The 23,095-nt window shown below is 37.5% G+C and overlaps 1 protein-coding gene across 3 annotated transcripts in view; it reads right to left on the reverse strand.

Moving 5' to 3' along the window:
- Rad51b (RAD51 paralog B) overlaps window positions 1-23,095 on the reverse strand; it is a 572,024-nt gene that overhangs the window by 223,591 nt on the left and 325,338 nt on the right. The gene's annotated exons all lie outside the window — the stretch shown is intronic.

The following is a 23,095-nucleotide window of genomic DNA, read 5'->3' on the forward strand; positions in this document are numbered from 1 at the left end:
AAAATTGTTCTCCTGCTCCAAATGAACTGAGAGCCTTTCACATATAAGATCCAGATTCTGTGCCAAAAACATTCCCATGCTGGGAGTTTTAGCTACGTAGAAGCTCCCTGTCTCTTTATTAAATGTTGTAGTATTTTATAGTTTTTCCCTAATTTGGAAAATATTTCTGGTGTCAGCCTTCTACCCACCTACCCTACCCATGAGCCTGTAGAAATACTCCTACTGCCCTATCACCAGACTTGCTACTCCACTGAACCACTCCTGCGTCACTGTCCATGACAACTTCTATTTCTGATGCATAATCTATCAATAGTGCCAAGTTGCAATAATGTGCCTTGGTATTATATATACACCCCACTGCCTAACACTTCCTACCTCCACACCGAAAATTCCAACTTCAGGTTATACTGCGAACTATTAATCACCTGTTTATACAATATTGTTGTGTAAGTATTCTGGTATAATCAAGGTGATTTTTCACAGTTCTTAACTACATGTTTTTCATCTCCAAAGAAAGACCAATACAGTGATGTCATAAATATACATTTGAAGTTATGATTTCTGTCACTTGATTAAGTAGATATGAAAATTAATGTGAATGCCACATCAACAGTACTCACATTCAGGTAACATAAACTAAGCCATCACTTAGTTTAGCATACTTCCAAGAAGTATATATATCTCTGATGCCTATCCTCAGAGAATCACAAAGATCACTGACAGCCACATAAACTGTTAGGAAATGCACTGCCAGTGATACTTAACAAAGAGCATGTAGCTCATTTTGCTGAAGCCAGAATCAAAGTTAGATCAGAAATGAACTAGGTGATATTATAAATCTTTTTCCTAAACCCTGGTACTCACTTGGCAGTGGATGGAGGTGGGGGGTGGGGGCAATATCAAATAATCTTTATGAGTCAGAACAGGTCTTAAAATTGTTCTTGGCTCTATTGCCCCTGGGTCAGCTGCTGAAACAGAAGTCAGGCTGTGACTTATAGGCTTACATTCATTTTCCTTATGCTGCTTAATTTTAGTGGCATAGTTTCCACATACTCTAATTTCTTGTTTTCGGTGTTGTATGACATGTCTTATAAATAGTGTGAAGTTGGTTTAACTCTACAACATTAAAGTTATATCCCCATTAGGTCTATAACCTAAAGACCTGTTACAGATAAGGAACTGTTCTGATCTCTGGTAACTACTGAGAATTACGGAGAAATCCAACAAGGCTCTTTTGCTTGAGACTAACTTTAAACAAGAAGGTCTTGCTAAATTATACAAAGTTTTCCTTTCAAAATTAAGTAGACCAACACTTTATATTTCAGAACCTGAGTCCTCCATGACTTCCTATTTCAGGAAAATATTTTTTGTACATGAATGCCCAACTCCCTACTACATATTCTTCTTGTCTCACTTCTCCACAAAGACTAGGAAAGTGAGACATACCAAACTTAATTTGGCCCAGAACCACACAGTCCCACCATGAAACAAATCTTGTGAATACCACTCTGGACAGGGACTGTGTTTCCAACCACAGCACTCCTTGACTCTGAAGAAGTTAAGGTGCCCATTCTTAGATTGATGAAAGTAGAACCTACTTCCCCGACCCCACACTCCATTATACAGTACTGGCTAACTAAAAGGCACTTATGTTCTTGATCAAAAGACCACTATCCACTTTCCTTATAAAAGAGCTACAAATGTCATATTAATTAACCACAAACTGTATGCCTTCACATATTAAGCTCTATGAGGTCTATACATAACTGATAACATGAGATTTGAAGCTGGGAGTTTTTAGGGAGAGGGGATAAAGAGTGGTCTAAAAGCAGCAGTGAGGAAAAAGGAGGTCACCTAGTCCACCTCCAGACCTAATGGCAGGAGAAAGTGGAGACAGCATTGCCATCACTTAAGAGGGTAGCAGGAAAAGCAGCATGCTTAGGACAGCCAGATCTCTGATAGAGTTAGAAGGTAAAAGGAATGCTCTGAGAAGGGGTTGGGAGCACAGGAGTCTTTGCTGAAGATGGGTTCTGAATGCCAGGGGACACAGGACTTGAGGAGGAAAAGAAGAGAGGAATTAGAGTTTGGGAGGTAAAAGTTCCCGGGCAAGTCAGGCTTCTTGCACTGACTAATCTAAACAGTGATCAAAGGCATCCTGAGATTAGATTGCTTGAGGCAAATAGCTGTGATTAGGCTGAGAGTGTACAGGCAAAGAGGAATTATTGTCCAGGTTCCCTGTGACCCCTGTTAATGGAAGTGCAGAAATCCCAGAAAGGGGAGTCTTATCCAGGTATTTATGTCCCTCTTGATCCCAGATGATAAAGGAGGTGATACATAAATCCATAAAACAGAGGAATATACATACTTTTTGAAATATGCCATTGTAATTCCAGATTTAGTTTTACAGCAACAAGTAAAAAGATGAAGGAACCACTGAAATGATAGAACTTAGATGGGATTCTTTAGGAAGACTTTGATAGCCTTATTCAGGAAAACTTTTGGGAAGGCTTAGAGATACTTAACAGCATTTGGGAAATGCATTTGAGACTCTAAGGTATAGTTCACTTTGGGAAAGTTATTAAATCTCCTTGAGATTGTTTCCTGTCTTTATCAAGTGGTGATAATAATACCTATGTCCTAGGGCTGTCATGAAGATTATGTTAGGCAAATGCAAGCATGGCACCTACCATATAAGTTCATGCCCCCAAAGCATTTAAAAAGCATTTAACTACCTTTTCAACTTGTGCTTTCTACTTTCTAACAAATCCATGAGACAACTGTTGGCTCCACTTTAAAATGCAGTGATGGAGAATATATATATATTCACAATACCTTTATTTCGTTTATTTAGTTTTTTGATGTGGTGCTAGGGAACAAACCCAGTGTCCCTCGTGTGCTAGGAAAGCGCTCTACCACTGAGCCATAACTCTAGCCCCCAGTGATGGGTTCTTAATGAGATACAGTCAACTCATGTATGGTCTGTCTGTTATGAAGAAGCTGAGCTGGGATTTTTAACTCTGCTTGGCTGATGCCAAAGGTTAGTCTGAGAAGCCTCAATGACTCTCTTATTTGCTTTTCTGCTACAGTTAATATGAAAACTAATTTCCCCCAAATTGGTTGGGAAACATACTGGCTCTATCAATTTCAAACAGAGCAAAATAGTTGAATCCAGAACAAGCTCTTGTGTGAATCACTATGAGACAAGGACTGCCTGCATTAACTGATGATGACAGTGCTGGTAGTAAAGAATAAACACTATGAAGAGAACATTAGGTACTTAAAAATCCCGTAAGAGCCTGAGATTCAACTTGGTACTGAACTGGTTCCTCTATGTTATAAAGGGAAATTTTGACTCAGTTTTCATTTGTTTCTTTTCTACATATTGGGGAAAAAGACTAATGAAGACCAGTGAAGTAGCTTCAAGATGTAGAAGATGTGCTGAGCAGTCTAAAGACATAGGTTTGGGCCCTGCCAAGGCTACTGGGCAGCCAGTAGCCTTGAGCAGGTTCATTACTTTCCTGGTGACAGTAATCTGGTTATTAAGAAAAATGAATTTCAGAATCGGAAAGCTGATTCTCGTTTTTTACTTACTACTGCGTGACCTTGGGACATAGCTTCCCCACTTCAAACTGGGGAAAATAGTACCTAATACATGTATAACAAGTATAAGGATTAAATGTACACTGCAGATAGTTAGCACAGAGGTGGTGTTCAGAAACTTTTTGTTATAATTGTTACCACCAGTACTCTCTGATGTTCATGTTCCCGGTTTCTGAAATGGGGACAATTGAACCTATCTTCCTTCCTCTGCTCTACTTTCTAAACAGGATTATTTGTGATTTTTATTGTGTGTAAAATAGTACTTTATGAAATGAAAAAAGATCATACAAATATTAGGGTTATCATGATGATAGGAGAGAATTGAATTATACTATCTTAAACATTAGAAGTAACAGGGATGATTAGTCTTCCTGAAATGTTTTGAAAATGATAACCAAATTGTAAGCCCTAAACATCTAACTGGGGAAAACAAACTGTTCCTCAGGTTCTCAGAACTCCAAAGTCTTTTTTCCCATAACATAATTGAAACCCCTAAGGATTCATTTAATTCATAGTATAAAGGGAAAACAACAACAAAGTTGAAATAAAGGGAAGGCTGGTTTCACAGATTACCCATAAAACTAGGAAACTGTTACTACAGCACAATACAATAAGGAGGCTTACATATTGGGTCCTGGGGGAAGAACACAGCCTTATTTGTTGAATTTGGGTATCAGAGCCCAGAAGCTGGCCTTTTCTATTCTGAGTGCCATGTGCATAAATTTGTAGACTGTCATTCTCTTTAATTCAAAACACTGGTGACCAGTTGGAGCAAAGCCACCTCCAGAACGTGACGAGCCAGCCACTTAGAACACTGAACATCTCTCATTGCTCAAACTAAGTCATAAAACTACTGACTTGCTTAACTTGAAGTTTTTGTTGTTTACCAGTGTGTGTCTTAACTGATCTCAAGAGAAACTTAGGGAAAGGACTTTAGAAATCATTTAGACAACATCATTCTGTACCCTTCTCCACTTCCCAAAGATGGAAGTCTTTTTCACAGCATTGTGCACAGGGCCAAACATTTCAAGGATAAGAGTGCCTCCAGTGGCTTGTTTGCCACTAGAGTTATGGTTGACAATTACCAGCAGTAACACAATTCCTTTGCCCCAAGGTTTCAATAGGGGCCTCCTACTAGAATAACATTCTGATCTCTTTTGATGCTTCAAAAAGAATTTTTGTGGGGATAAGAATTTGGGTCCCTTCTCTCTAATTTAAATTGGAGAAGTCTGCCCTGGCTTCAGAATGCCCACATTCTACTCCTCTCTACAGGATGGGCCTGTGCCTCCAACACAAGACCTGTAGGCTTCCAGATGCCCTGCCTGATTCCATAAGTGTTTGATTAGGGAAGGGAAGGAGAAGGGAATTAAAAGTCTGGTTGTAACCTAAGATCAAGCCATGATCTCCAGTATGGTTTTCCTGATCTCAATCAATCAGATACCTAGGTCTATTTCTCAATAGCAAATGAGAAATAGTCTCTTAAATACCAGTACAAGCTATTTCTCTCATCATACGTCTCTGTTAATACTCAAGGCAGTCTTCATATTCCTCTGTCTTCGGCAACATCTTCAGTTCACCATTTCTCCTGTTAGAATATAAATCCAAAACCTCTTATCATGAGTTAAAACAGTTAAGGATTCTCTTAATGACAACCAGACTTAGTACTCTGGGCATGCATGCACTGTTGGAGTAGAACTATTGCCACTCCTGATTCATAACATCATATTCTAATAATTCAAGCTCAGATTTATGTTAGTTGTACTTTTCTCTTTTTCTTCAGCAGGCACATGACAGTATTGATTCATACTAAGTTTCCTATTACATAACATCCCTAAAATTTTTTCCCCATTACTTGTTATCAACTCCCTCCTTCCTTTTAGGATTTGATGTCTTACTGACCTATATCTAGGACTTTACATTGACCTTTGCAAAAAAAATTTTATTTTGGGGGTAGTACGATTGAATCCAGTGGTGCTTAACCACATTCCCAGCCCTTTTTTATATTTTATTTAGAGACAGAGTCTCGCTGAGTTGCTTTAGGACCTCGCTAAGTTGCTGAGGCTGGCTTTGAACTCACGATCATCCTGCCTCAGCCTTCCAAAACCCTTGTAAAACTTTAACTCACTGGCTCTGGTAGCACAATACAATGATTAAGAACATGAGCTTCAGTGTTAGACAATTGATTCCTATCTCAGCTGTGCTCATTATTGGCTGTGCATCTTGAAAAATGATTTAGCATTTCTGTGTCTCCTTATCTACCTACAGAATGGAATATTAACAGTAATCATATCAGGATTAAATGAAGGAGTCAACATAGGACATTCAGCATTCTGCCCAGCACATTCAAAGTGCTTCATAAATATAACCTATGGTTATTATTAGCAAATTTATATCAACCTACACAGATCTTTTAAAAAATCCTGTTTCACTATTGCATGTATTAGCCTTGGAGTCAGCCATATTTACAAAAGCACATCTTTTGTGCATCCATCAAAAGTTTTAAATGAGAAAATTGGTCAGAACAGCATTAGCAAACAGATTCTTGAGGCTTACCACGATGACCTCCTTCCAAGATGGACATCAATCTATCATCCACCTCAAAACTAGCAGGATACATTTATTCAACCAGCTATGAGTCCAGTTAATTAACCTCAACAAGACAATAACATTAAAATCTCTGCCAAACTTCTTCCAGAAATAAAAATTCATGTTTTAATTTCTATAACCAATCAGATAAACTGTAAAAGAATGAAATGGTGTTAGAAATAGAAATTCTTTGCTTTTAGTGAGTTTGTATTGTCTCCAAATAATATTTTTCTCATGAGCAATCATTCAATGATCTACTCAAAAATTTTGCTGAAGATCAATGTTCTGCAGGTTCAGGAATATGTCTTGTTCTTCCCTACTTCATTTTTCAAAATTAGAATATGTCTGACTTTTTTTTTTCAATACTCTGCACCATACCTTATTACTATAGTTTTTTCATAAGTGATATGTTCACAATGGCAATTCTACCCGTGCTGCAGTTCCAATGGAAACACTCTACTCCTAAGTTAGGGTAGTTCTAGGCCAGTCTAATTTGCTGACCAACCAAGGTGGTCATTTCACCTTTCTGCTGCTGCTTTTGCTTCTGCTAATGATGATGAGGATGATGGTCATAGCAGCCCTATGTAATGCTCTGGGCCAAAAATTTTACATGGATTAACTAATTTAATCCTTAGAGCATTTATTGAGGTTGGTGTTTTGCTAATCTCTTTTTTTACAGAGAGGAAATCAGGCTTAAGTCATATAGCTTATAAATGGCTCATCTAGGATTCAAACACAGGTCAGCTAGTTTCTAGGCCCAAACTTCTAGCCAAGGGTGATATTATCTCCCTTTTTTACTAAGTGGTACCACATGGCTATATAAACAATATAATTGGGGTCTAGTCCCTGAAGGCATAGAAACTCCAAACCATCAGTATCCCAGGATAGCTGGAGTTAGACATGGTTGCTCGAACAAAGTTTACAGTAAACTGGTAGAGAAAACCAGAAGTCCAATTTATTATTTATAACAGTAAGGATCCACCACACAGACCAGGTACTTGCATTTTCCCTTTTAGATGGTTATACCTACAGAGGCAAACTATACACAAAAGCTGCCAGAATAAGAGGAATTTGTTATAGGACTTGAATGTTACATTGAATTTCTAACATAGAAGGCCTCTTGCCAGTGGCACTGAAACTCTGAAGACTGCCTATATTCCCAACACTTTGGATAGTTATTGGTCAAATTTTATCTCTAGGTGCTTCTGATGGTACTTAGCCTCTTTTCTGATAGATTTATGCTTTGTTTATGTTTACGCCAGTATGTGGCCGAAAGGCAATCATTTTCTTTAGGTGGTCTTCCACAACTCTGCTCTGATAACATTCTCTAGTACTTCTACATTTTATTTCCCAACCAAATTCTTGAACAACCATCAGATCTCGTCTATGCTCCACAATGTAATCAACTCTGACTTATAGCCTTTGACTCATATATGACAGCAAGAAGTTTTCCTACTATCTGTTTCAACTTTTTATTTTACCTCTTTAAGATATGTATACCATATTCAGTTGATAGTACAAAATAGGTATTAAAACAGTAAAGGCAGTGCAAAAGCAGTATTTTTTTTTTCATTGTTCTATCTTCTCCACATATTAATGTTTTAATGGCAAGAAAAAGTAGGGAAGGGCAATGTGACTAGAGTGGTCCCTGTGCAGGGGGGGCTGGGTCCTTAACTACAAGCAAAAGTAGCCCTGTCCTTCAACAAAGCTGAGTCACTAGGCACTGGGGGCGGGGCGGGGCGGGGGGGGGGGGGGGGAGGCAGAGGGGAAGAGGTCACAGTGTCCTGAACTCAGACACTTAATGATTTTAGATTTTCCTACCTAGGAAATATACCATTAGCAATGTTCTTGCTATGACCACAGTGCATTAGTCATAAAAGACTTGTCAGAGAGAAGATCAAGGGAGATAATGCAAATGTGTAAGTGTGGGAACAGCACTGACCCTAAATCAAGCCTGAGAACTAGAAAGTGAAAGGGACTAAAAATAAAGGGAAACTTTTTGTTGATAAAAAATAGAAAGTGAAAATGAAATGAACATTTTAAACAGAGCACACTTTTCACTGCCCTTCATTTTACTTAGTGACTCAAACAGGGAGTTTCTATAATACAGAATTCTGTTTGGTACAGTAACCTACCTGCTCTTTTTGGATGATCTTATCATGATCATGTAGAGAGTAACTCACTCTAAGTCACTGCAATAATGATCATAAGCACATGTCCTTGCTTTTGGAGGGGCTATGGAGATTTCAAAGCACTTTCCAAGTTTTTTCTCTTCTCATCCTCAAACTGTGAGCTAGAGATTTATTGCCCACTTTGTTCCAGGTGAGGGAACTGCTTTATGATCTGTGTTTTTTCCATGATACCACAGTAGTGATGTCTGCCACAATAGCCCATCCAGCCTTCACTGGAGGCAACTAAGACACATAATCCTACACTGTATGATTGCCCTTAACTAGCCTGAGGCCTGGCTATATATCAGCACAGAATCCCAGTTATCATTACTAACATCTTCCAAAACCAATAAAAAAAAAAAAATCCACATGCACAGGAACCATGGTTTAAGGTATCTTACCTATTTGATCCTGGTGTATTTGAATACTGCAACACAAGTACCAATCACCTTTATTTGCTTCAGGCATGGTATACAAAATCTGTGGTTCCACTGAACAGGTCCCTTATTACCTGGTCTCAACTTTTCTAACTATAGAACTCTTCTAAAGATATTCCTAGAGTGTGTTTCACTCAGATTAATGTAGCCTGATGAAATTTCAATGCCAAATAAGGGAAAAGATCATGTGTTTTATTCCCTGGAGGTATATTACAGCCTGGCAAGGAGCTTCCTTCAACCCATTTAAAAAGATTATCAGGAGCAAGAAAAATAGGGTAACTATAAAAGAATTATCCCTAAAAGTTCTCAGTATAGGCTGGGGTTGTGGCTCAGTGGTAGAGCACCTGCCTCATATGGGTGAGGCACTGGGTTCGATCCTCAGCTCCACATAAAAATAAATTAAGAAATATATGAAAATATTGTGTCCATCTACAACTAAAAAATATTTTTAAACAAGTTCTTAGTATGATTCTTTTCTCTGATGCCTAACCACAGCATCTTCTAACATGATAGTAGTTATAACTAGGCATGTGTATCTAACTGCAGATCCCTGAGGTTACAGAATATTTTAAAATCATCTTCCTAAAAGTAGATTTGAAGAGAACCTTTATATTTTTCCTTGTACTCACTTCAGCTCTTTCAAATGTTGAAAAAAATTAAGTGAACAAGACAATTACAAATAAAAAATTAAAATTCTGTTAGAAAATTTTATCTTTTTCAAGGAAGACAAACCTCCCCAAGAAGTATCAGGAAGCTGAGAAAATATGAGGCCCTGGGAGCAAGAGATGTAACCCAACATATGCTATAGCAGGAAACAATGGCAATGGTTGCTGTATCCTGTCACTACCCTGCACTTAGGAAGAACAAACATTCTTGTTAGCCTCACAGTATCTAACATGGTGACTGTTTCACAGAGAATTCTGTAAGTAATTACTTGCTGGGCAAAATGGATATAGGTTCTCACATCTCCCAAAGTTTTAGTTATAAAGTACTAAAGGAGAATTATTCTCTATAGGAAGAAAAAATATACTGTTTTGAATTTGATGTGTTCAAGTCTTACAATGTGAAAGATACCATGAAATATCTTCCTGGTTTACCAAGGTTCCCAAACTAATTCATCCATAATGAAAGAGGAAAGGGCTTCTACAAAGTTCCACAATCTGGAGAATATCTTAATGCTTTCAACAAAACTTAACATCAAGATAAGCTATCAGTGTTCTCCATAGATTCCATTCAGTTAAGATTTTATTTTTAGATTGTCCAAACAGTTTGCTTGTGGATATTGGATACTAAATTTCTGCCTAGTATTCCTCTTGTAGAACAATTTATTGTCATTCAGATTGATAACCAACGTCTGTAGTATAATGTAGAACCCAAAAAAGGTTTTGCTATTTTAAAAGAGATGCTATAATATGTGGTATAGCTGCAGACCTAGATGGGGGTGATCAGCTGGCCTGAGATTAAGCTCTACCATTTTCCACCTGTGAGTCTATAGGCACTTGATTTTACCTATCTAAGCCTTTGGTGTGTTCCTCTGACAAGTAGTGGGATTAAAGCAGATAACCCCAAAGATCCTTTTTAGCTTCTAATTCTTGCAATACTTCATGACCCTGAGGAGAAAAACAATTAAAATTAAACCCTTTATTGCCTATGCACTGTACAGAAAACAGGTTGAAGCATCAACAGGTCACACAGACATGGATCCTATTAGCAAAAGCTCAGCCCTTTCTGTGGCTGAAAGGAATGAGAAGAATATTTTGGCTTTCAAAGTGGGCAAAGACTTGGTTTGGATTTCTCGCCAAAAAGACAGCATGTCTCAGCAGTAGAAATGATGCCAGCAGCCACAGGCTGGATCACTGCTTTTAGAGAGGCCCAGCAGGCTCAACACAAATTTTTTAATTACCATTACTATAACCTTTACCACCTTGTTTTTCTTGGGGGCGCTCCTGGTCAGGTAATCTGGGTTACATCCAACCCAATTTATAAAATTTGAGGCCTTTCCCACTGTAGGTAAGATTACATGCTATTTTAAGAAAACTCTTAGGGGATGAGGAAATATGTTGTTTTCCTTTTAAATATTATACTGTATATCAATTCCAAATGCTAACCAATTCTTTAAAGAAAAACATGAATTCCCTAAAAATAGCCTGTCTATAATGCCTCTTAGAGTTGGGCGCTTTATACACACAGCATAGCTTGCTTAGCCTGCAATTAAAAATAAAATAATATTTTGTCAACATATATAAAAGGTTAAGAAAAAACTAAATGTAAATGTCCCCTAAACATTAAACAAATATTACTTAATTTAAGCTGGGTGATTCTAAAGGTATATTCTCAAAAAAGCTCAAATGAATTTCTAAACTCAGATTTAAAAACCTTCAGTAACCAGATATCAAATCCAAACTCCCAATCTTGGTCTCCAATTTTCTCTGACCACTTTGCTATCTTTGACATCTTCTGAGATTCTTTCCAGTCTTGACTACCATGACTCTATATAATACTGGCTCTCTTCCTACTTTCTAAACTTCATTTTCTTCATCTCTCTCCCAGGCTATTCTTATTTTTATCTCCTTCTTCTCCTAACAGATCTTCTTAATGTACCTCAAAATTCAGGGGGCATGCTCTGTTCTTTTCTGTAAGTCTCTTTCTCTTACAGTCTTGGATTTGGCATATGCCAGTTGTATTTACCCCTAACTAAAACTGACCATCTCATGTAAGTTTCAATGTTCTATTTCCTTCCACTGCATGCTGAACATCTTTATTATTCTGCCTTATTATTTTAAATTTGGAAGCCATACCTAAGTGAATTGTGCAGGTGGAAATCTGGGGAAATGGATGGCAATTGGAGGAATCAGTGTGAATTCATGGTCTCTAAAACGTGTGTATGTATGTGTTTTTTTTTTTTTTTTTTGTGTGTGTGTGTTTCCTAGTTCTGTTCATTGAATTATCCAAGAAGCTAAGACACTTCAGTAGCACTGAATACAACCATGCCTAGAATGTATTCTCTATTACCATTTCTACTAAAAAAAAAGAGCTAGTGTTTCCTAGAAAAACAGGAGATTTGAGAGCTAAGAGAGGATAGTTGTAAAATGTACCTAGCATGACTTATTATGCCAAAAAGTAAGGAAATGCTAAAACACACACACACATACACACACACACACCATGATAGAGATATGACACAAGAACACACTAGATAAATCTGGGACAAGCTGAGCACCAAAATAATTCAATATAGTAGAAACCACAGAAAAGATGTATGGATGGAGAGAAAAGAGGGCACTATTACTTTTAAGAAAATATCTAATACTGACTGGCAAATGTGGAAGGAATGTTAGAGTTAGAAAAACATGATTTTATGGACATTGTACAAAGCCTGATAATGAAATAATTATCAATAGATACTAAATCTAGGGGTGAAGATGAGAAGCAAGATATTTGCTTCCCACTGACTACTTTGTGCTTGCAAGGGAAAACAGGTAATTATACAGAGGAAAAATTAGACAATGACTTCACCTGGTGATTAAAATTTATATCACTGAAGAGTGGCAGAAGGACATTATATGCCTCCAGAGGTGATAACTTGAAGATAAAACATTATCTGGTCAACAGAACAGAACCTGAATCTGATCTTAAGGAAATATCAAATACATTTTTGAAAAGTGTATGTATGGGGATAATCCTGAATTCTTCAAAAAAGCCAAAGTCATAAAAGATAAAGGGTATGTAAGTGGTGGTGCTGAAATCCAAGCTACTTGGGAGGCTGAGGCAGGAAGATAACAAGTTCAAGGTCAGCCTGGACACCTTGGTGAGACCCCATTGCAAAATAATATAAAAAGCTCAGCAGTAGAGCGCTCACCTAGCATGCTCAGGGCCCTGGATTCAATCCTCAGCACTGAATAAAAATAAATGAATGAAATAAAGGTATTGGGTCCAATTACAACTAAAAAATAAATAAATATTTTTAAAAAACAATATAAAAAAGGCTGGGATGTAGTTTAGTGGGAAAGCACTTGCTAGCATGCATGAGGCCCTGGGTTCAATCCCCAGTGCTGTTAAAACAAAAACACACCAAAAATTTTGGAAAAGCTCCAGATGAGAGACAAAAGGGACATGACAACTATATATCTCAACTAATTGTGATATCTAATCCTAGACTGGATCCTATGCTGAAAGAAAGAAATGCTATAAAGGGCACTCTTATATTACTGGATCAATTGATAAAACTATAACTAGAATACATATGATAGATTAAACTGTAGTCAAATTTATTGAAGTTGATCACTCTACTATGGTTACATAAGAGAATATCCCCTTTCTTGAAAACATACATTTCAGAGTTTGGGGGTAAAAAATTTAAGATAAATATAATTTACCCTCAAATGGCTCAAAAATATTATGCATATAATGCATGTACAAATAGATGATAATAGAATAAATTAAAATGCAAATGTGGTAAAATACTAGCAATAAATGAATATATGTAAAGACATATGAGTGCAATATTTTCACTTTTGCCGCTTTTCTATCTTTCTAAATAAAAAGTAAAAACAAAAGCATGCAAAAAACACACTGAACCCAAAAACTTGGAATGGATCATTTTTCCCCAGTCCCTAAGCAAGCTGTCTCTATCTTTTACTGCTTTTATTTTTCCAAAAAGATTGAAATAGCATACTTGTCAAGATTCCTCTGTCTTTTTGTCTCTCTACCTCTTTATATAGCAACTTGTATATCCTTCCTAATTTTTTCTTGCCACAAATACATTTTATAAAATGGGAATCACACTATATATTGTTTAATAACCTTTTTTTCACTCCTCTCTATACCATGAGTATTTCCTCATTTCAGTAAATATTTTATACAACATGATTATTAATAGCTATTGAGTATTTCTTCGTTTACTTAGTCAATGCTCCGGCTTTTTTCATCTTTCATACTTATAAGTAGCATAAATAAAAATGTGTGTGTGTATGTGTGTGTGTGTGTGTGTGTATTTGAGCTCATCTACTAAGGATTTCCTTAGAACTAATGGTTGTGTACATTTAATTGAATTGAATCACATCTGTTTTAGTTAGCAATTTCACCCTCTGTGACTAAAGGACCCAACCAGCACAACTGTAGAGGAGGAAAAGTTTATTTGAAGGTTCATGGTTGCAGAGGTCTCAATCCATAGATAGCAGGCTCCATTCCTCAGGGATCCAGGTGAGGCAGATCATCATGGCATAAGAATGTGGCAGAGAGAAGCAGCTCATATGGTGATCAGAAAGCAGAGAGAGTCTCTACTTGCCAGATACAAATATATACCCAAAGCCATGCCCCCAATTCCCACTCCTCCAGCCACACCCTACCTCTTCAGTTACCACTCAATTAATCCCAATCAGGGGATTAATTTGCTGTTTTGGTTAACATTGTTATAACCCAATAATTTTCCTCTGAACCTTCTTGCATCGTCTCACATGTGAGCTTCTGGGGGACACTTCACATCCAAATCAAAACAACATCTTTCACTAGTTTGTATACACAAAGCAACTATGTGGTCACTTCCATGCTTCCAGACCCTTTCTCATGGTGCCTTTGAGCCTACTCTCTGTCGATCCAAATCATAAGAAAACAATGTATCTTAAATATACTTGTATCAGAGGTTCTTAAAATTGCTCTTTGAATGACTAACACCCTATGTATCCTCCCAAGCCTCACTCAAGTCTCCCCTATTCTCTAAACCCTAATTATAACCCCTACAGGCCATAGACATCACTCCTTGTTTATCACCAATAGAAAGAAGATTGGTATCTTTTCTCTAATGGACAAGCAGGTGACTAGTACCTGTGTATCCACTTGGGAGGCAGGTGACTTATTCATCTGACTCAGAGTCTCTGAGTAAGTTCTAAAGTCTACGCCCTAAAATGAGCCATGGGAAAAGTAGTCCCAGGGAAATGTTTTGTAGTACTAGATCCGTCTCTGTGAGGCCCTACTGTATGATGGAAGTTGACTGGATCAACCTAATGTTAAAACCAAACTAATTATGTGATGACTCCTTTAGACTAATGAATTCTCTGTCCAGAAATATGACTAAGAACTGACCTTTTCATTGCTTTTAGGTAGATAAATTCACCTAGAACTATGCAAAAAGTGTAATTGAAAAATGGGTTTTACAGAACTTGCTTTAAAAAATAGCTGTAAATAATTTGTATTTATGAGGCCAATAAATTATTTGTGAATACAAACTTTTAAGGTACATAAAAATACTAGAGAAAAAAATTTTCTCCTAAATAGTTTCAATATGAAACTTTAATAAGATTGAGTTAAGATTCATGAGGAATTAGAAGAACAACGAAAGTCCACTACTTAAGCAAAGCAGAGAATTACCCTGGGAATAAAATCTTAACACGACCAAGAGTGTCTGGGAGACCCAGCTGCTGCCTTTACACATTTATAGAAAAAATTATTGTTTTATTTTACCCAGTTCCTTCTAGTAAAATTTTATGCATAAAATAACTAAGTCACAGACAAGCCATCAGTGATGCTACCTTTGAGGCTAATGAAAGGAAGAGTCTCTGAGGATACTAAGTTAGAAGAGAACACACTTGAAAATTTTATTCTCCAGCATTTCTTGGTCTATTTGAGAATGTTTCATAGTAAAATTGTGTGCATATTTTCTACATTTCAAAGCAAGTTTTAATGAATAACACTTTAAATAAAAGCAATGACATAGCACTGGTCACTGACTTCTCCAAGATGGACAATTTAATCTTATCCAAGAAGATTAGAAGGATGTGGTTAATATTGCTGTAGTAATCCCCAAATCAAAGCCACCATTTGACAGTTTGTGTTCTCAGGCTCCCCCAAGCCGGACACTGGGATTGGTTTCATGGACAAGGAAGGTCCCACAAAAGAAATGATTAAAAACAACTAGAAGATGATTACTCCTTTGTGACTCTTGCCTGAGAGCCTGAAATCTGAGCAGAATTCATCTCAGTTTCTCTAATGAATTCCTCTGCTGCTGTCATGCGGTTAATTCTCTACTTTTCTACTACTCTGATTATTAAAAAAAAGGAAAAGGAAAAGGATCCAGCCAATATAAGCATCAAAGGGTACTCCCACTTCTGTGGCCTTCAGATATTTTCCAGGGCTGGATTGTGAGGACAAAAGAGATGGGGGGGGGGGAGTGGGGGAGGCAGAGGAGGCTGCTGTTTCCTCTGGGAGAAATGGGACAAACCTTCCAGAACTACAGTGCAAGTAGGTGGTGTGGGGCTGTGCAGCAGAGGTTTCCTTAGGGAGGCTAGAAGATGTTCCCTAGTCTTAGCCAAGACAGACCCCAGCTGTTACTGAATGGTGGTATATGGAGGAGGAGGAGGGCAAGGCCCTCTAAAGGGAGTCTCACTGCAGACATCCTTTATCAGGGCTCAGATGGAGGCAATGGAGAGGGAGAGGGAAGGGGTGAGAGGAGGAAAGCAATTTGAGAAACTGAAAACCAGCACAACTTTTCATTTCCTGAACTTAAAGCAAATAACTCTTTGTGGTATTCACTGGAGTTTGAGTTTTTTCTTCTGCCACAAAAGACTGACTAGAGGATTGGTCTGAAGTTAGTAACATGAGACTGAATGGGAATAAATGTAAAAAAATCTATTACAAGGATACAAGAAAAAAAATTATTACATACTAGATTAGGTGAATGACCAGGCTGAAGAAGTTCCTGTGAAAAAGATGTAGGGATTTTAGTTGACTATAAACATCGTATCAGCCAACATGGTCACCGGGCTGCTGAAAACTCCACTGCAATTTAAGGCCAGATTAGCAAAGGTAAGGAAACATAAGTCTCCCTTTGCTTGACACTGGTCTGGACTTAGCTGGAGTGCTGTCTTCATGCTGGGTGCCAAATTTTAAAGAATATACAGAAAAACTGAAGCAAATCAAAATAGCCACAGGAAAAGAAAGGGTGTGGAAATTATGTTTCAACTGGTTTAAAAAAAAAAAAAAACAATTTATGGAGCAGGTTAGCACTCTACAAACAGTTGGAGGGTTCCATGGGGGAGAGAACAGAAACTTCAAAGGCAGACAAAGGGGCAGGAGAAGAGCACAATGTAACAAAGAATTCCTAATAATTCAAATTGTCCCAAAATGGAATAGGCTGTTTTATGTAATGGTTACTTCTCCAGCATGGGAAGTGTTCAAAGTCTAATGAACATCTGTGAGGGATGCTATAATCGAGTATTTTAGCATCAAGTGGAAGACTGGTCTCAATACCTGTTTGATTCTTTCAAATATTAAGAATCTGAGCCTGAGAATTATATAATAATAGGAATAACATTTAAAAATAAAAGGTATTTATCATTGGCTTGAATCTCCCTACACATCACGGTGAAATTTACTCACAGTCATTTAACTATACTATTGCAGTTCCTTCAGTTTATATTTTGAGTTAATAAGGAAAACCTCCCTCTAGTTAAAGTCCTAAAGAAATCACTGTTTATAAGAATTCTAGGGTTCTAATCCTAATGTTTATTAACTTATTCTTTTAGATATCTTGTCTTCAGACACACCACATGCCAGAAAAATAAAACTCTCTCAAAATAGTACCAATGTCTTATTCCCCTTTGTATCCCTGAGGCAAACACAACATTTGATACAAAGTAGGTGCCAAAAGTATTTGCTGCCTGTGTTGGGACTATGCCAGATGCTGGGGGTATAGAAACAAACAAAATGGTCTTACTTATCATGGAATCTACAATCTTATAAAAGCTACAACATTCAATTTTAAAAAATCAGACTAAGAAACACATAATCAAGCTGGGGTTGTGGCTCAGCAGTAGAGTGCTCGCCTAGCATGTATGAGGCCCTAGGTTCAATCCTCAGCACCACATAAAAATAAATAAAAGAAACACATAATCATAAATTTATTTTTAAAAATTGAATAAAAAGAAGAGAAACAGGAATTATAAGAGGAAATCTAACTTTCTTAAGGGAGTGATCTTTACACAGAGACCTGAAGGGAAATAGGAGCAGGCCAAATAAGATTAGGAAGAGGAAGACTCTTCTATGGAGAGGGAGGAACCTGTAAGAAGGTGTTGAGAAGTGGGAGTGAAGGTGAGGCAGAGGTAGGAGCATGGCGGACCTCATAGGCCATGCTATCATTTCCAGGTTGAATCTCAAGATTATAATTGGAAGCCAATGAAAGATTTTAAGCAGGAAACTGATGTAAAAGTATCAGGTGGGTGACAGCATTGAAAAGGACTGAAACAGTATGTTTCAAAACATTAGTGGGTCATGAAATAAATTTAGTTGATCAGAATTTTTAGAAATTTCAAAATCCACCATATAAAGTAAAGGTATGTATTATTCTGTGAATCTTTTGTTTCAAAGTTATTTACAGATACACAATAACACATGTATGTATGTGCACTGGGGATATCATGAATGTATTTTTTATTGTGGATCATAGTCAAAAATGTTTGAAAGACACTTAACTAGATGGAAGCAAGAGTAGAAACTGAAAGACTAGTTAGGAAGTGACTAGAGTAGTCAAGATGGTAAACATTTTGAGAAGTAGATTTCAACACTTATCCTGGAGACAGACATTTGAGAGGATTTGGCGGCTGCTTGCATGTGGAAGCAAATGAAAGGGAGATGTCAAGGATGACTCAGGTTTCTAGCACTCATTAACTTGAAAAATGAATGAATGGGTGAGTGAAAAAATGAGAACAACATGGTAAATTTAGCTAACATTGTAATTTGCTTCAAATTTAACTATAGAAACACACAGGGTGGGAGGAGTTTAACTATTTAAAATACTAGGAACTTAATTTTTTCCCCTTTGTTTCTCCTCAAAGCATTTTAGGTGTAGGACTTCAACTTTATATTCCCAGGTCCTCTCACAGGGCCTGCCAGTAGTCATATGCTGAATGAATTAATAAGCAGAGTAACATAAAAATGAAAAAAGTAGTCAGTCCTATGGGAAAATGAAGTATTCTATATTTCTTAAAGTTAAGGAAGAGAAAATCAACTTGGGATAGATTTTTCTTTTAGGTTGCTACTTAATGATCAAAAGTGACATTTTATAAAACTAAAGAAAGAATATTTTTAACATTATAATACAAAAGCACATTTATTCCTTTTTACTGTGGAATATTAATAAATATTCAAAAGTTCTCTTCTACCACACTGCCATATCTCATTCTCACTCCGTTTACAGATCTGCAAGAGAATCAAAGTTCTAAATTCACAATTATAAACATTATTGGGATTATTCTTGTGTACTTGGAAGACGGAAAGTATAATCCTCAGTTTAAAATAAGATAAATGGATTATTGAGAATATCTAAGAAATCTAAAGTCACCTAGCAACAGAGTCCACGATAATCCATCCTTGCCTTCTGATTTGTTGTTAGCCCCATGGTTCTTTGCTTATTCTCTAACAGCATTCTTTTGCTGATCCTAATACATAGGAGTTGTCTACTCAATTTTTACTCCCTCAAGATCAGCCACCATGTCTTCTTCTATTACTATACTGTCCCTAATGCTTAGCAGTCCTCAACACAGAATAGTCAGTATTTCCTGACTGGATTAGCTGTAAGATTAAAACAGTGTTTGCCTGTGTTACAGATTGTTTAATTACACTTTGCTCCCTTCATCAAACTGTGTCAGTCTTGAATGCAAGTTTTATCTCCAGCATCCTTGTCTTTCATTACAAAATAGCAACTGCCTCTTTTCCAAAGAGAAAAATATTTTCCATTGTAAATTATACTTGCAGCTGGGATGTTGAAATGTTCCTCAAGCAAAGATTTTTATCTGAGCTGCAAAGGGGGAAAGTGTAACTCATAAGCTTAATTTTTTAAACAAACCCAATAACTCTGTTCCTTTGGGCTCAGACAGTCCTCTTAGTCTGTTTATTTTAATGTCCCATACTACTTCCCCGAGTGCCCGCGGGTGAGCCATCCAGTATATGAGAACACCGGGGACAGATTATTGCTGATGTTAGTGTGATCCCTATAACTTCTAATGGCTAACATTCCATCTATCACAAAAAGAGCATTGAAAAGGTGATACTGTGGAGAGGAAGTCCTTTAAAGGAGGCCTAAACAAATATGTTGTCTCCAACACTCTTGCTTGATCCTGGCTTGGCCAAACAGACTGGAGGCAGAGGGTAGCTGTATCACCTTTTATTTTGGCTGACTATCCATATTACTTTTTAGATATCTCAGAAAATAATAGAGCCCTAATATCCAGAGTATACAAAGAACTCAAAAAATTAGACAATAAGAGAACAAACAACCCAATCAACAAATGGGCCAAGGACCTGAACAGACACTTCTCAGAGGAGGACATACAGTCAATCAACAAGTACATGAAAAAATGCTCACCATCTCTAGCTGTCAGAGAAATGCAAATCAAAACCACCCTAAGATACCATCTCACTCCAGTAAGATTGGCAGCCATTATGAAGTCAAACAACAACAAGTGCTGGCGAGGATGTGGGGAAAAGGGTACACTTGTACATTGCTGGTAGGACTGCAGATTGGTGCAGCCAATTTGGAAAGCAGTATGGAGATTTCTTGGAAAGCTGGGAATGGAACCACCATTTGACCCAGCTATTCCCCTTCTCGGTCTATTCCCTAAAGACCTAAAAAGAGCATGCTACAGGGACACTGCTACATCGATGTTCATAGCAGCACAATTCACAATAGCAAGACTGTGGAACCAACCTAGATGCCCTTCAATAGATGAATGGATAAAAAAAATGTGGCATTTATACACAATGGAGTATTACTCTGCATTAAAAAATGACAAAATCATAGAATTTGCAGGGAAATGGATGGCATTAGAGCAGATTATGCTAAGTGAAGCTAGCCAATCCCTAAAAAACAAATGCCAAATGTCTTCTTTGATATAAGGAGAGTAACTAAGATCAGAGTAGGGACGAAGAGCAGGAGAAGAAGATTAACATTAAACAGGGATGAGAGGTGGGAGGGAAAGGGAGAGAGAAGGGAAATTGCATGGAAATGGAAGGAGACCCTCAGGGTTATTCAGTGGAGGGGGTAGAGAGAGAGGAGGGGAGGGGAGGGGAGAGGTGGGGAGGGGGGAGGGGGGAGGATGGGAAAGGCAACGGAGCACAACAGACACTAGTATGGCAATATGTAAATCAATGGATGTGTAACTGATGTGATTCTGCAATCTGTGTATGGGGTGAAGGTGGGAGTTCATAACCCACTTGAATCAAAGTGTGGAATATGATATGTCAAGAAATTTGTAATGTTTTGAACAATCAACAATAAAAAATTAAAAAAAAAAAAAAACAAAAAACACAAGGTACAAGGAACTAAGTGCTTCAGTAACAAGTCAAAAAGACTGGTGCAAGGAACAGCATTTAAGTCCACAGGGAGGTTTAATGATAGACATAACCACTTGAATGTGGTGTTGAAGAACGTCATACACTGTAGGAGATGAGGGTAGAACCTCATTTGAAGTAACAAATAGCATTATCCAAGCCATAAAGGTAGGTACATGCATGTTCAAGGAACCACATGAAACCTGTGTGGCTAGGGTATACAATTCACATGGGAATCACTGAGTGAACAGTAAAACTTCACAGGAACGAAATACACAAAGATGTTATCACTAAAATGTAAATATGAATTGAAAGTCTGGAAAAATTTTGAGTGCCTCAAAGAAAAGGAGTTGCACCTGTTTAGTGTTACAAATCCAATTTAGGATGAAGCCAACAAATCAATGAATCTAAAAACATAACCAACCACTAAATCATTTGACTTAAATGATCTATTCATAAAATAATATATTCCAATATTCATTTATAAAATGGTCCTATCCAAACTCCTGAATATACCCCTCTTTGAACAAAGGTGAATTCTCATCAAACAAAGTAAATATAAAGCCCCATTCCCCCCCCTCCCCCCCGCCAAAAAAAATGATGAGAGGGCTGGGGTTGTGGCTCAGTGGTAGAGTGCTCGCTCGCCTAGCACAGGTGAGGTACTGGGTTCAATTCTCAGCACCACATAAAAATAAATAAATGAAAATAAAGGCATTGTGTCCACCTACAACTGAATATATATATATATATATATATATATAAAAACAAACAAAGTGATAAAAAAAAGGGGAGAGAAAGAGATTGTTTTAGAGTGAGAACCAGTCAAAGAGCTGCTAAAAGGGTTCCAGTCTGTTTACCTTAACCTCAATGGAAACATATCCTTACAAATAGAAAATTTGCGTTCTGAATAGAAAAGTCTGTTTTCAGAGCAAATAAATAACTTTCATGGGGGGTACTGGGGATTGAACTCAGAGGCAATGAACCACTGAACCACATCCCCAGCCCTATTTTAGAGACAGGGTCTCACTGAGTTGCTTAGCACCTCTCTTTTGCTGAGGCTGGCTTTGAACTCTCGATCCTCCTGTCTCAGCCTCCCACGCTGCTGGGATTACAGGCATACACCACCACACCCAGCAATATATAACTTTCGATAGCTGACATTTAAGATTTAATCACATTTGGAGACCATTAAAAAGAATTGTCTGGAGAGAACTGGTTTAGTATTTCTATCATCATTAGCTAAAACATAAAGATTACAATTTGATAATTAAAATTTGGAATATAAAAATCTGTTTTCAGAGAAGTCAGTATATACTAGACAATAATTTTTTCAAGTCGACATGAAGTACTCTTCTCTTCACAATGAAAGAGAAAGGAGCGTCCAAAAACAAAAACTCATGAAAGGCCCCTTTCAGATAGTGGCTTTTGCTGTGTCCTCCTGATTAAGAGCTCATAAATAAGAGGTCACAACAGCTGCAACTTATGATTAACTATGGTATAGTATTTCAAACAGTGAATAACATTATAGTTACTGGAACCAACAAAACTCCTTATTTTGGTTCAACACATGACCTTGGCTTTGTCTGGCCTGTAGGTGACCTGAATTGAAGAGAAATGTCTGGGTTGAAATTTAACTGGGTGTCTGAAAAACTATGTCACATGGCTGGAAGTCAGTAATGTTGCAATTTCAGGAACCTCCACTCCTCTCAATGTGATTGGATGGTGCAAGGTGAATCTGGAAGGAGCAGTGAAAAGTAAAGCTAATTGGTTCATCTCAGACAGCCCTTGAATAATGCCCAAACATCTGTGACCAGTCTAAGTAAACCACTCAGGTTATTCTTACACAACCAAGGTTATTTTACTGCCTGCCATGGGCAAGGGCCTTTTAGATTACAGGGTAAACAATTCTCGAGTGATTAATGATATATACTCTTTCTCTGCCCTCTATAAAGGGCAGAACTCTTCTTAAGGACAACATAA

This window comes from Marmota flaviventris, chromosome 2 (genome assembly GCF_047511675.1).
Source record: "Marmota flaviventris isolate mMarFla1 chromosome 2, mMarFla1.hap1, whole genome shotgun sequence".
Classification (NCBI taxonomy): domain Eukaryota; kingdom Metazoa; phylum Chordata; class Mammalia; order Rodentia; family Sciuridae; genus Marmota; species Marmota flaviventris.